The sequence below is a fragment of the Mus caroli genome, unplaced genomic scaffold (genome assembly GCF_978045245.1).
Source record: "Mus caroli unplaced genomic scaffold, Mus_caroli_1 scaffold_5, whole genome shotgun sequence".
Lineage (NCBI taxonomy): Eukaryota > Metazoa > Chordata > Mammalia > Rodentia > Muridae > Mus > Mus caroli.
In genome coordinates, this window is record NW_028227260.1 from 75,956,954 (window position 1) to 75,971,815 (window position 14,862).

General features: G+C 40.2%; 1 long non-coding RNA gene across 1 annotated transcript in view; it reads left to right on the forward strand.

Moving 5' to 3' along the window:
* The window catches only part of LOC115030102 (uncharacterized), a 256,428-nt gene extending 244,108 nt beyond the window's left edge, over positions 1-12,320 (forward strand). Inside the window, exon 7 of the long non-coding RNA XR_015047090.1 lies at positions 12,225-12,320. This is a non-coding gene — a long non-coding RNA (uncharacterized LOC115030102). The remainder of the gene's footprint in view (positions 1-12,224) is intronic.
* The last annotated feature ends 2,542 nt before the right edge of the window (positions 12,321-14,862 follow it).

A 14,862-nucleotide genomic window follows, 5' to 3' on the forward strand; every position in this document is an offset into this window, starting at 1 on the left:
TTAGTATCTTCAGTAATAGGAATTTACCTTCAACCTTTGAAAGGTAACCAAGTGAAAAAGCAGTTTAGGAGTCACTTGGACTACTCTGTCCAACAATTCTAATGGAGATTTCTCACATCTGGTACTGGGTAAAGAACCTTCTCTTTATAGCTTCTCTTTTCATTATAGAAAACCACAACTGGACATGTTGTAGAAATCAATGGATTATAGGCAGCTGGCCTGTAAGCTACAACTCAACTCCTATACCCAAGCTCAAGGAACTTCAAGAGAGGCTGGAAGGATTGTGAGAACCAGAGTACTACTGATGTGAGACTATGTTTCCTAGAAATGGCAACCTAAAGAAGGCTTGAAAATGACAGTATCAATATACATACTAATGTGGAAGGGGGACACTTCTCATGGGGTCTCACCCCCTAGACAAAAAAAAAGCAATAACAAAAACCACAAACAGACAAACAAACTACTGGCAACTAATGACAGCTAAGAGAGGGAAAATTAGCCTTTCCCAGAGATGAGCTTCCTTATTGGCTATTAAATAGAAAATGGCCAGCACTGAAATTATATATACGCAAGTGACAAAAGTGGACTTGGTGGGTCGCGTTTATTTATTTGTGTGTGTGTGGATACATATATATATATATATATATATATATATATATATATATATATATATGAATACTAATCAATGAAAAAGAGGGTATAAATTTGAGAGAGTTGGGGGCATTGGAGGATTCAAAATGAGTAGACATAGGAAGAACTGGAGGGGGATAGAAGGGAGAAGTGATTCATTATATTTTCATTAAAAAATAGAAAAAATTCTCAAAAATAAAGCATATTATAAAGATATTTCCAATAGAAAGGGATATTGATAGATAATTGGAAACTAAAAGTATATTGATAATTTTAGGAAGATCATTAAATATTCTTGGATTAGCAATTTTAAAACACATAAATAAAAATATAAACCAATGTCGATTACATTAAAATAGCATCATGATATTTATCAAATTGTTGGGCTTACTAATTTCATATTAGTAAGTAAAAGAGTCTTAAGAATGGCATAGATTTTTTTTAGCTCTTTACAAAATACCTTTTAAGGGATGGGGCTTTATTTAATTCAGATATTCCAAAGAGATTATGACACTTTTAGGACTATAAAATTCCTGGTCTAACTCAGTTGATTGAATCAGTAGTCTTAGTTCTTGTTTTATACCTCTGAGGCGAGGGTTCCCCAAAGTGTTACAGCTCTGAGAGGAAAGGAATCTTGGCAGTTGAGAGCCAAGGAACACCAGAAACACACCACACAAAAAGCTCCACACACAGGATTTATTTGGTGGGAAAAATCTAGGAGGGTGGTGTCCTCTGTTTAGTTCAGAAGTATTGGAGAACTAGGCAGAAGGCAGGGTTTAAATATGTAGGTTTCTTGGGGCAGAGCTTTCTAGGGTGGAGATCTCCAGAGTAGGATTGGTAGGATTTCAAATTCTGAGTCTGAGCTTTTTACTCTGTAGGGTGGGGCCTGGGCCCTGCCCATTGGGCAGTGAGAGCATTCTGTGGGTAGAGCCTGAGAGTTGGAGGTCCTCAGGGGGAAGGCCAGACCACTCACATGCCTTGAGGGTTTACAGTTCTTCAGTGTGTAATGTTTGAATTGGCTGAGAATTTGCTTAGGTGAACAGGAAGTAAAGGAATTTAGAATATTTCATCTCAGAATATTCTACAATGGAACTAAATTATTTTGACTAGAAGGCAAATAAGAATCAACGGTGTGGGGCAGGAGAACCTGTGATCAGAATATATTGTATGAAAATTTTTATTTCCTTTTTTTTTTTTATATATATATTTTTATTACATATTTTCCTCAATTACATTTCCAATACTATCCCAAAAGTCCCCCATAGCGCCCCCCACTTCCCTACCCACCCATTCCCATTCTTTTGGCCCTGGCATTCCCCTATATTGGGGCATATAAAGTTTGCAAGTCCAATGGGCCTCTCTTTCCATTGATGGCCGACTAGGCCATCTTTCGATACATATGCAGCTAGAGACAAGAGCTCCAGGGTTCTGGTTAGTACATCATGTTGTTCCAACAATAGGGTTGCAGATCCCTTTAGCTCCTTGGGTACTTTCTCTAGCTTCTCCATTGGGAGCCCTGTGATACATCCAATAGCTGACTGTGAACATCCACTCCTGTGTTTGCTAGGCCCCGGCATCGTCTCACAAGAGACAGCTATATTTGGGTCCTTTCAGCAAAATCTTGCTAGTGTATGCAATGGTGTCAGCGTTTAGAAGCTGATTATGGGACGGATCCCTGGATACAGCAGTCTCTAAATGGTTCATCCTTTCATCACAGCTACGAACTTTGTCTCTGTAACTCCTTCCCTGGGTGTTTAGTTCCCAATTCTAAGAAGGTGCACAGTGTCCACACTTTGGTCTTCATTCTTCTTGAGTTTCATGCGTTTATCAAATTGTATCTTATATCTTGGGTATCCTAAATTTTGGGCTAATATCCACTTATCAATGAATACATATTGTGTGAGTTCTTTTGTGATTGTGTTACTTCACTCAAGATGATGCCCTCCAGGTCCATCCATTTGGCTAGGAATTTCATAAATTCATTCTTTTTAATAGCTGAGTAGTACTCCATTGTGTAAATGTACCATAATTTCTGTATCCATTCCTCTGTTGAGGGACATCTGGGTTCTTTCCAGCTTCTGGCTATTATAAATAGGGCTGCTATGAACATAGTGGAGCATGTGTCCTTTTTACCGGTTGGGACATCTTCTGGATATATGCCCAGGAGAGGTATTGCTGGATCCTCCGGTAGTACTATGTCCAATTTTCTGAGGAACCGCCAGACTGATTTCCAGAGTGGTTGTACAAGCTTGCAATCCCACCAACAATGGAGGAGTGTTCCTCTTTCTCCACATCCTCGCCAGCATCTGCTGTCACCTGAATTTTTGATCTTAGCCATTCTGACTGGTGTGAGGTGGAATCTCAGGGTTGTTTTGATTTGCATTTCCCTGATGATTAAGGATGTTGAACATTTTTTCAGGTGCTTCTCTGCCATTCGGTATTCCTCAGGTGAGAATTCTTTGTTCAGTTCTGAGCCCCATTTTTTAATGGGGTTATTTGACTTTCTGGAGTCCACCTTCTTGAGTTCTTTATATATATTGGATATTAGTCCCTTATCTGATTTAGGATAGGTGAAGATCCTTTCCCAATCTGTTGGTGGTTTTTTTGTCTTATTGATGGTGTCTTTAGCCTTGCAGAAGCTTTGTAGTTTCATGAGGTCCCACTTGTCAATTCTCGATCTTACAGCACAAGCCATTACTGTTCTATTCAGGAATTTTTCCCCTGTGCCCATATCTTCAAGGCTTTTCCCCACTTTCTCCTCTATAAGTTTCAGTGTCTCTGGTTTTATGTGAAGTTCCTTGATCCACTTAGACTTGACCTTAGTACAAGGAGATAGGAATGGATCGATTCGCATTCTTCTACATGTTAACAACCAGTTGTGCCAGCACCATTTGTTGAAAATGCAGTCTTTCTTCCACTGGATGTTTTTAGCTCCCTTGTCGAAGATCAAGTGACCATAGGTGTGTGGGTTCATTTCTGGGTCTTCAATTCTATTCCATTGGTCTATTTGTCTGTCACTATACCAGTACCATGCAGTTTTTATCACAATTGCTCTGTAGTAGAGCTTTAGGTCCGGCATGGTGATTCCACCAGAGGTACTTTTATCCTTGAGAAGAGTTTTTGCTATCCTAGGTTTTTTGTTATTCCAGATGAATTTGCAGATTGCACTTTCTAATTCGTTGAAGAATTGATTTGGAATTTTGATGGGAATTGCATTGAATCTGTAGATTGCTTTTGGCAAGATAGCCATTTTTACAATGTTGATCCTGCCAATCCATGAGCATGGGAGATCTTTCCATCTTCTGAGATCTTCTAGAATTTCTTTCTTCAGAGACTTGAAGTTTTTATTATACAGATCTTTCACTTCCTTAGTTAGAGTCACGCCAAGATATTTTATATTATTTGTGACTATTGAGAAGGGTGTTGTTTCCCTAATTTCTTTCTCAGCCTGTTTATTCTTTGTGTAGAGAAAGGCCATTGATTTGTTTGAGTTAATTTTATATCCAGCTACTTCCCCGAAGCTGTTTATCAGGCTTAGGAGTTCTCTGGTGGAATTTTTAGGGTCACTTATATATACTATCATATCATCTGCAAAAAGTGATATTTTGACTTCATCTTTTCCAATTTGTATCCCTTTGATCTCCTTTTGTTGTCGAATTGCTCTGGCTAGGACTTCAAGTACAATGTTGAATAGGTATGGAGAAAGTGGACAGCCTTGTCTAGTCCCTGATTTTAGAGGGATTGCTTCAAGCTTCTCACCATTTACTTTGATGTTGGCTACTGGTTTGCTGTAGATTGCTTTTATCATGTTTAGGTATGGGCCTTGAATTCCTGATCTTTCCAAGACTTTTATCATGAATGGGTGTTGGATCTTGTCAAATGCTTTTTCCGCATCTAACGAGATGATCATGTGGTTTTTGTCTTTGAGTTTGTTTATATACTGGATTACGTTGATGGATTTCCGTATATTGAACCATCCCTGCATCCCTGGGATGAAACCTACTTGGTCAGGATGGATGATTGTTTTGATGTGTTCTTGGATTCGGTTAGCAAGAACTTTATTGAGGATTTTTGCATCAATATTCATAAGGGATATTGGTCTGAAGTTTTCTATCTTTGTTGGGTCTTTTTGTGGTTTAGGTATCAGAGTAATTGTGGCTTCATAGAATGAGTTGGGTAGAGTACCTTCTGTTTCTATTTTGTGGAATAGTTTGTGAAGAACTGGGATTAGATCTTCTTTGAAGGTCTGATAGAACTCTGCACTAAACCCATCTGGTCCTGGGCTTTTTTTAGTTGGGAGACTATTAATGACTGCTTCTATTTCTTTGGGGGATATAGGGCTGTTTAGATCATTAACCTGATCTTGATTCAACTTTGGTACCTGGTATCTGTCTAGGAACTTCTCCATTTCATTCAGGTTCTCGAGTTTTGTTGAGTATAGCCTTTGGTAGAAGGATCTGATGGTGTTTTGGATGTCTTCAGGATCTGTTGTTATGTCTCCTTTTTCATTTCTGATTTTGTTAATTAGGATGCTTTCCCTGTGCCCTCTAGTGAGTCTGGCTAAGGGTTTATCTATCTTGTTGATTTTCTCAAAGAACCAGCTCCTTGATTGGTTGATTCTTTGAATAGTTTTTCTTGTTTCCACTTGGTTGATTTCACCCCTGAGTTTGATTATTTCCTGCCGTCTACTCCTCTTGGGTGAATTTGCTTCCTTTTGTTCTAGTGCTTTTAGGTGTGTTGTCAAGCTGCTAATGTGTGCTCTCTCTAGTTTCCTTTTGGAGGCACTCAGAGCTATGAGTTTTCCTCTTAGAAATGCTTTCATTGCGTCCCATAAGTTTGGGTATGTTGTGGCTTCATTTTCATTGAACTCTAAAAAGTCCTTAATTTCTTTCTTTATTCCTTCCTTGACCAAGGTATCATTGAGAAGAGTGTTGTTCAGTTTCCACGTGAAGGTTGGCTTTCTATTATTTATTTTGTTATTGAAGATCAGCCTTAGGCCATGGTGATCTGATAGGATGCATGGGACAATTTCAATATTTTTATATCTGTTGAGGCCTGCTTTGTGACCAATTATGTGGTCAATTTTGGAGAAGGTACCATGAGGTGCTGAGAAGAAGGTATATCGTTTTGTTTTAGGATAGAATGTTCTGTAGATATCTGCCAGATCCATTTGATTCATAATTTCTCTTAGTTTCACTGTGTCCCTGTTTAGTTTCTGTTTCCATGATCTGTCCATTGGTGAAAGTGGTGTGTTGAAGTCTCCCACTATTATTGTATGAGGTGCAATGTGTGCTTTGAGCTTTACTAAAGTTTCTTTAATGAATGTGGCTGCCTTTGTATTTGGAGCATAGATATTCAGGATTGATAGTTCCTCTTGGAGGATTTTACCTTTGATGAGTATGAAGTGTCCCTCCCTGTCTTTTTTAATGACTTTGGGTTGGAAGTCAATCTTATCAGATATTAGAATGGCTACTCCAGCTTGTTTCTTCATGCCATTTGCTTGGAAAATTGTTTTCCAGCCTTTCATTCTGAGGTAGTGTCTATCCTTTTCTCTGAGATGAGTTTCCTGTAAGCAGCAAAATGTTGGGTCTTGTTTGTGTAGCCAGTTTGTTAGTCTATGTCTTTTTATCGGGGAGTTGAGTCCATTGATATTAAGAGATATTAAGGAAAAGTAATTGTTGTTTCCTGTTATTTTTGTTGTTAAAGTTGGCATTCTGTTCTTGTGGCTGTCTTCTTTTAGGTTTGTTGAGGGATTACCTTCTTGTTGTTTCTAGGGCGTGGTTCCTGTCCTTGTATTGGTTTTTTTCTGTTATTATCCTTTGAAGGGCTGGATTCGTGGAGAGATAATGTGTGAATTTGGTTTTGTCGTGGAATACTTTGGTTTCTCCATCTATGTTAATTGAGAGTTTGGCTGGGTATAGTAGCCTGGGCTGGAATTTGTGTTCTTTTAGTGTCTGTATAACATCCGTCCAGGATCTTCTGGCTTTCATAGTCTCTGGTGAAAAATCTGGTGTAATTCTGATAGGCTTGCCTTTATATGTTACTTGGCCTTTTTCTCTTACTGCTTTTAGTATTCTATCTTTATTTAGAGCATTTGTTGCTCTGATTATTATGTGTCGGGAGGTATTTCTTTTCTGTTCCAGTCTATTTGGAGTTCTGTAGGCTTCTTGTATGTTCATGGGCATCTCTTTCTTTAGATTTGGGAAGTTTTCTTCTATAATTTTGTTGAAGATGTTTGCTGGTCCTTTGAGTTGAAAATCTTCATTCTCATCCACTCCTATTATCCGTAGGTTTGGTCTTCTCATTGCGTCCTGTATTTCTTGGATGTTTTGAGTTAGGATCTTTTTGCATTTTACATTTTCCTTGATTGTTGTGCCGATGTTCTCTATGGAATCTTCTGCACCTGAGATTCTCTCTTCCATCTCTTGTATTCTGTTGCTGATGCTCGTATCTATGGTTCCAGATTTCTTTCCTAGGGTTTCTATCTCCAGTGTTGCCTCATTTTGGGTTTTCTTTATTGTGTCTACTTCCCTTTTTAGGTCTAGTATGGTTTTGTTCATTTCCATCATCTGTTTGGATGTGTTTTCCTGTTTTTCTGTAAGGACTTCTACCTGTTTGATTATGTTATCGTGTTTTTCTTTAAGGATTTGTAACTCTTTAGCAGTGTTCTCCTGCAATTCTTTAAGGGATTTTTGTGCTTTCTCTTCATTGTCTTCTGCCTGTTTAGCAGTGTTCTCCTGCATTTCTTTAAGTGTGTTATTAAAGTCCTTCTTGAAGTCCTCTATCATCATCAGGAGATATGCTTTTAAATCCGTGTCTAGCTTTTCCGGTGTGTTGGGGTGCCCTGGACTGGGCGAAGTGGGGGTGCTGGGTTCTGATGATGGTGAGTGGTCTTGGTTTCTGTTAGTAAGATTATTACGTTTACCTTTCGCCATCTGGTAATCTCTGGGGTTAGTTGTTATCGTTGTCACTGTTTAAAGATTGGAGCAGAAGCTATGTTCCACTCACCAGCAGTCTCTAAATCCTGCGGCGGGGGTCGTGGGTAGCTGACGGTACCCCGGTGCTGGTCCAGCCGGAAGAGGCCTGTGGTCCTACACAGGCCGTTTTTCTGCTTCCCTAACTAATGCAGTCTCTGGTCCCGCGTGCAATTGGATTGGAGCAGAAGCTGTGCTCCACTCACCAGAAGTCTTAAGATCCTGTGGCGGGTGTTGTGGGTAGCTGGCGAGTGTCAGCAGACCCTGCGCCCCAGCTGCCCCGGTGATTTTCTGACCGGAAGAGGGTTGTGGCCCTATGTAGGCCGGATTTCTCTCTCCCCAACCAGAGCAGTCTCAGGTCCCGCGTGATTGGACTGGAGCAGAAGCTGTGTTCCACTCACCAGCAGTCCCAAAATCCTGTGGCGGGGGTCGTGGGTAGCTGGCGGGTGTCAGGCAACCCTGCGCTCCCGCTACCCCGGCGCTGATCCGGCCGGATGAGGCCTGTGGCCCTACTCAGGCCGGTTTCTGCTTCCCTAACTAATGCAGTCTCAGGTCAATTGGATTGGAGCAGAAGCTGTGTTCCACTCACCAGCAGTCCCAAAATCCTGCGGCGGGGGTCGTGGGTAGCTGGCGGGTGTCAGGCAACCCTGCGCTCCCGCTACCCCGGCACTGATCCGGCCGGATGAGGCCTGTGGCCCTACTCAGGCCGGTTTCTGCTTCCCTAACTAATGCAGTCTCAGGTCAATTGGATTGGAGCAGAAGCTGTGTTCCACTCACCAGCAGTCCCAAAATCCTGTGGCGGGGGTCGTGGGTAGCTGGCGGGTGTCAGGCAACCCTGCGCTCCCGCTACCCCGGTGCTGATCTGGCCGGATGAGGCCTGTGGCCCTACTCAGGCCGGTTTCTGCTTCCCTAACTAATGCAGTCTCAGGTCCCGCGCAATTGGATTGGAGCAGAAGCTGTGTTCCACTCACCAGCAGTCCCAAAATCCTGCGGCGGGGGTCGTGGGTAGCTGGCGGGTGTCAGGCAACCCTGCGCTCCCGCGCTGATCCGGCCGGATGTGGCCTGTGGCCCTACTCAGGCCGGTTTCTGCTTCCCTAACTAATGCAGTCTCAGGTCCCGCGCAATTGGATTGGAGCTGAAGCTGTGTTCCACTCACCAGCAGTCCCAAAATCCTGAGGCGGGGGTCGTGGGTAGCTGGCAGGTGTCAGGCAACCCTGCGCTCCTGCTACCCCGGCGCTGATCCAGCCGGATGAGGCCTGTGGTCCTACCGAAAATTTTTATTTTCAATAAAAAAAGGAAAGAAGAATCAATAGTTGCAGGAAAAGTTCTCTGCCCTCCCCTTAGCTGCATAAAATTTGGGTTAAAAATGTCCCCTGGGAGGGTGATGTAAAATCTAGCCCCCTTCCTATATCATACTTCTTTAGTGGAGCAGATGGAGGCTATGGCAGAGAACCTGAGCTAGTCAAGGTACAGAGACTAAGATTCTATGGGATATCTATATGATTCTTGCCACTGGAGATAGAGAGCCAGTGCTGAGATGAGTCTGTTCAAACTTTACCAATTAACCTTTCTTTTCTATTTGTTTCCCTCATATATATCCTAGTCATTCTTTGACAATTTACTGGAGCCTGATTCCTCTTTCCCTTGCCTTATCTCTTCTGTATAATTCATTGCCTTCTTATTAAACTGCTATATGAGCCTCTACATCCAATCACTTTTTTTGGTTTTCACTTACTTTCTATGATGCCCCTGTGTACTTAAAAATTAACAAAGTTTGTATCCTCTTTCCCCCTTGCTTATCTGTCTACTGTCTGTTTAATTTGTAGTCTCCAACACTGAATAAAATAGGGTAGAGGTCGCTTCCCACTCTAGGTGTGTATATTTGTTTTGCCTGTTTTAAATTCTACTTCTCACCTTGAGAATGTGTTTCAGGCAGGAAGGGCAGAGACATGTGGAAACAGAGTTGAACTCAGTTTAAAGTCATGAATAGGGACTTGAAACTAAGAGCTTCTATTAGTAAAATGTGGCTGCCCTGTAGATACCAGAGTTAGAAATAATATGGTTGCGTGTCTTTGAATTCACATAGGTGATTCTTTTGGAGCAGTGCCATGGCTACCTGGTAGTATTAGTTCTGAAGAGCATGCTGAAAGGACCCAGATATAGCTGTCTCTTGTGAGACTATGCCGGGGCCTAGCAAACACATAAGTGGATGCTCACAGTTAGCTCTTGGATGGATCACAGGGCCCCCAATGGAGGAGCTAGAGAAAGTGACCAAGGAGCTAAAGGGATCTGCAATCCTATAGGTGGAACAACAATATGAACTAACCAGTACCCACTGGAGCTCGTGTCTCTAGCTGCATATGTATCAGAAGATGGCCTAGTCGGCCATCAGTGGAAAGAGAGGCCCATTGGTTGTGCAGACTTTATATGCCTCAGTACAGGGGAACGCCAGGGCCAAGAAGTGGGAGTCGGTGGGGGACGTTTGAGATAGCATTGGAAATGTAAATGAAATAAATACCTAATTAAAAAAAAAAGTCTTGGGATAAAGAGATGGCTAAGCAGACAAAGTGCTTGCTGAGCAACTGTGATGACCCGAGTTAAGGTCCTGAGAAACCCACATGAAAGTGAGGTGTGGTAGATACATCTGTAACATCAGAGTTAGAGAGGTGGAAACATGAAGATCTTGGAGGATCACTGGCCAGCCAATTTAGCCAAAATAGTGAGAATTACAGTTTTGGAAAGAACCGCCATTAAAAAAAAATAACGCAAAGAACAATATAGGAAAATATCTAATGTCAATCACTGGACCCAATCCACTGCACAATTATGTGTACAAACAAACTCATACCGCACACACAAGAACACACACACACACACACACACACACACACACACACACACACTCACACACTTTATAAGAATATTTAATTACTAGTGGATTTAAGAATCTCTGCAACAATACAACAAATTGAAGTCTTACCAGATGAACTGCTATAGTTGAACTTTTTGACTCCATCATTTCCAGGCTTCCAAAGTGGTCAGGAGAAAACTTTTTATCTTTTAGAAAAAGAGAATGGTAACTATTTTTAAAGCAACAATGATTTTTTTTTTTTGCTGATTTTTCATACTTTTTCAAATGGCACATCTTTATTAGGGGTTTTACTTTTTCAGGGAGTGATCATCATCAGCTACACATTGGCAGCTCCTTTTTCAAAGGATTGATCAAATACACTTAGGAGTTGTTCACAGTGTGCTGGATTCACTGCTTTTTAGACTCCAGGAACCTTTTGCTCCTCAAGAGCTCATCTTGATTACTTAAGAGTTGTGGTTCTCCACTTTTTCTTAGAAAGAAACTGTTTCTGAGTAGAGTACAAAATAAAAGAAGAAAATGTATTTTATTTCCTTTTACTCTTTAGGATGGGTATGAACAACAAATTCTAGTCTTGATAAAAGAAGGAAAGATATTTAGTTAATCTGTTTCAAATTCATGAGAAGTTGCAGTAAGAAATGTTCAGTCTTCTAAACGAAGGAAGAGCTGCATCTGCTAAGAGTAGGGCAATGAATGGGGCAGAACTATGGGGCTTTAGTCTGCCAAGTCACTCTGCATAGTTGATAATTTACTAATGTATTATGTGGAAATGATGAATTTCACTGTTGCATAAACACTTCTATAATGGTGTTCTAAGGCATTTAGAGTCTTTCAAGCAATTACACTTAAAAGATCAATTTTGAAAAACTTCAAGGAAATCTACTATTTTATAAGGTTTCTTTAAAAATATACTTGGATTGGAGTCATCCCACATGGAAGGGAATAATGCTACCCATCATAAGTCATAGTCTATCAAAGAAAAAGTCCAGTACCAGGAAAATGGCATCTTCTTTTAAGTCATTGGTTGAGGAAGTCCAATAGACTTTCTCAAACAACAATACACTGTTGTTATTGCTCTTGGTTACCTGACAGTACTTGAGAATAAGATGCTATTGTTGAAGCTACCGCATATGTTGCTTATAGGAGTTGGAGAAGCCAATCTGGGAGTGACCTTAAAGTTTCCCTGATAATGGCTAGCTCTCATAATGTTAGAGAGTGCTATGTAAGCTGTCCATCAATATAGCTGCACTAATATCTTGAGGATAATCAATAGCAGTCTGATTATACTCAGATCGACTCAATAGGAGGGAGCTCATGCCTGGTACTGTAAATCTAGCCAAGAACTCATGAATGGAGAAACAAAAAATGCTAGAGGAAACCTAGTACTACAATTTTCCTCAATTGATATGATATCCAACTGTCTTCTAAGTATTTATCCCTATACCCAGAGATGAGTGAAGATCTCTCCCCAATCAAAGTTTTCTTTTGCAACATATAGAGGCTTTTACTGAGAACTAAAACTAGTAAAAGTGCAAAGAATAAAAAACTGTGGTGTGGCCAACCCCATATAGGCTATCTGTAACACAATTCCTATACCCTAGACTGATAGAACATTCTGGAAGGGGAGGAGGTAGAAATGTTTTAAGAGCCATAAGACTGGAAGCACTGCAAGGACTGCCAACAAAACAGTATCTTTTGGAAATGGCAAGGCTTTTGTGCTCATGAACTCTCAAAAATATTGTTTTCATAAGATTTTCAAGACCACACCAATCAGCATTCTAGTGTGGATGGATGAAGACGTCACAAGGACTCCCCCTAGGTTGAACAGCTACAAGCAGTCAACAGCTGACAAGGTATAGTTAGTTTTCTTCACGGGTATCAATTTCTTCTACTGTGTCTTCTATGCCTGACATCTCTTGTATTCTGTTGGTGATGCTTGTGTCTATAGTTCCTGTTCTCTTTCCTAGGTTTTCAAACTCCAGGATTGCCTCCATTTGTGTTTTCTTTATTGCTTCTATTTCCATTTTAAGGTCTTGGGCCATTTTATTCATTTCCTTCACCTGTTTGATTGTGTTTTCCTGTATTTCTTTAAGGGAATTATTTATATCCTCTTTAAAGGCCTCTATCATCTTCATGAAATAGGATTCAAGGTCACACTCTTGCTCTTCAGATGTGTTAAGATATCCAGGGCTTGCTGTAGCAGGAGAGATGGGTTCTGATGGTGCCATATTATATTGGCTTCTGGTGATTATTTCCTGGTTCTTGCCTTTCACCATATGGTTGTCTCTGGAGTTGACTGGCCTGAGTTTTCTGGGCCGGAGCAGGCCTCCTGGAAGGCAGGCTGAGCTATGGCATGGGTCTTGGTATTCTGATCCTGGACTAAAGATGTAGGAGCCAACCCAAATGACGATGGAACTCTGACAGGAGGGGCAGAGCCCTGGATTACTGGACTCTCTAGGGTCCCAGCAGGTAGGGATATTGGGGTGGGGGTTGGGAGTGAGTGGTCTCACCTGTGTGTCTGAGGTTAGAGCAGATCTCCTGGGAAACAGGCAGACTTGTGGGGTCTTTTGATTATTTTATATGTGTGGTTATTTTGTCTGAATGCTTATGTGTGTGGGTATCTTGCCAGGAGAGGGAATTAGATCCCTTGGAACTGGGGATACAGTTGTGGATTGTCATAGTAGTGCTGGGAGTTGAACCTGGATTCTCTGGAAGAGCAGCTCATGTTCTTAATTGTTAGGCTATCTCTCCAGCTTCTAGTTATTAGATTTTTTTTATGACCTTATTTTAGAAAACAAAATGTGCATGTGTGTGTGTGTGTGTGTGTGTGTGTGTGTAAGAGAGAGAGAGAGAGAGAGAGAGAGAGAGAGAGAGAGAGAGAGAGAGAGAGAGAGAGAGAATCTATATGAAAATGTCAATAATGACCACATTTGTGCTTTTGAACTACATTTGGTTTTTTGGAACAGGTATAAACACATTGGAGACAGTTGCTAAGTCTTAAAGACTTGAAGATCATTGAGTCAGTTTCTTGATGCTTGCATGCATCACTCTTAGCCTCATAACTATGTGGTTGATAGGTGTCTTTGTTTCTTCTCCTTCAATAAAGTATCCCCACAATAGCAACTACTCAAGGGAGAGTTTATTTCAGCTCACTATATATATATATATATATATATATATATATATATATATATATATACACATATATATACACACACATATATGTGTATATATATATACACATATACATATATATACACATACACACATATATGTGTATATATATGTATATATGTGTATATATCTAAATCTATCTATCTATCTATCTATCTATCTATCTATCTATCTATCTATCTCTATATATATGAAATCATAGTGAGTTCAGACCAGAATCTCAGCTAGAGAATGATGTTACTCACATTTGGTGAGTCTCCAGAACAATTAAAGTCCCACAAGCATACCCATAGGTTATCCTGACCTAGATAGTATTTCATAGCAATGTGTGTCTTCTAGGTGATTGACTCTAGAGCCTTTCAAGTTGAGAATTAACACTAAATTATCACAATAGGTTTGTGAGCTTGAGTATAGCTTATGCCTTATAAATATGTTTTTTTTTCTATTCCATGTAATAATGAAGGGCAAAAATTGAATCTTGGGAGGCCAAAGTGGTAGAGATTGTGAAAGAAAGATGGGATCAAAATGACCAAAAATTATTACTTATATTTATTTGTTCAGCCAGCAGTTATAGCCTCATTACAAGCTTAGAAGTGTGATTGATGCTTAAGTGGTTATTAATGGCATGAAGGACATACTTAGTAGTTTGAATCAAAACACAAGCAGTTGACTAAGTGAATTCCCTAGTTCCCTGGGTTATAGCTCATGACACTCATTTTTATGATGACATTTTTTCAAAAAATTATTTTACTGAAAATAGATTTTTCTGTATAATATATTATAATTATGTTTTCCCCTCCCTTGACTCCCAGTTTCTCTCCATCTCCCCTCTCATTCAGATCCACTCCATCCCTTTTCTGTCTTTAATTAGAAAACAAATACGCATCTAAAAGATAATAATAAAATAAAATTAGATAAAAAAATAAATGATTCTGAATAGGGCAAAACAAAGAAGCAGAAAGAAAATAGCAGAAGGAAAACACAGAGACATTCACATTTATACACACAGGAATCCCATAAAAACATAACACTGGAAGCCATAATATGCAAAGGACCTGTAAAGTTAAAAACAAAAGCCCTGACACAACATTAAAAGAGGAAGAACTTCCAAAGATGTCATTGAGTTAATTTTCTGTTGGTCATGTACTTCTGGGCATGGGACCTACTCTTAAGAGTAGCTTGTTTTCCCAATGAGACTTCCTTGGAGAAAACTAA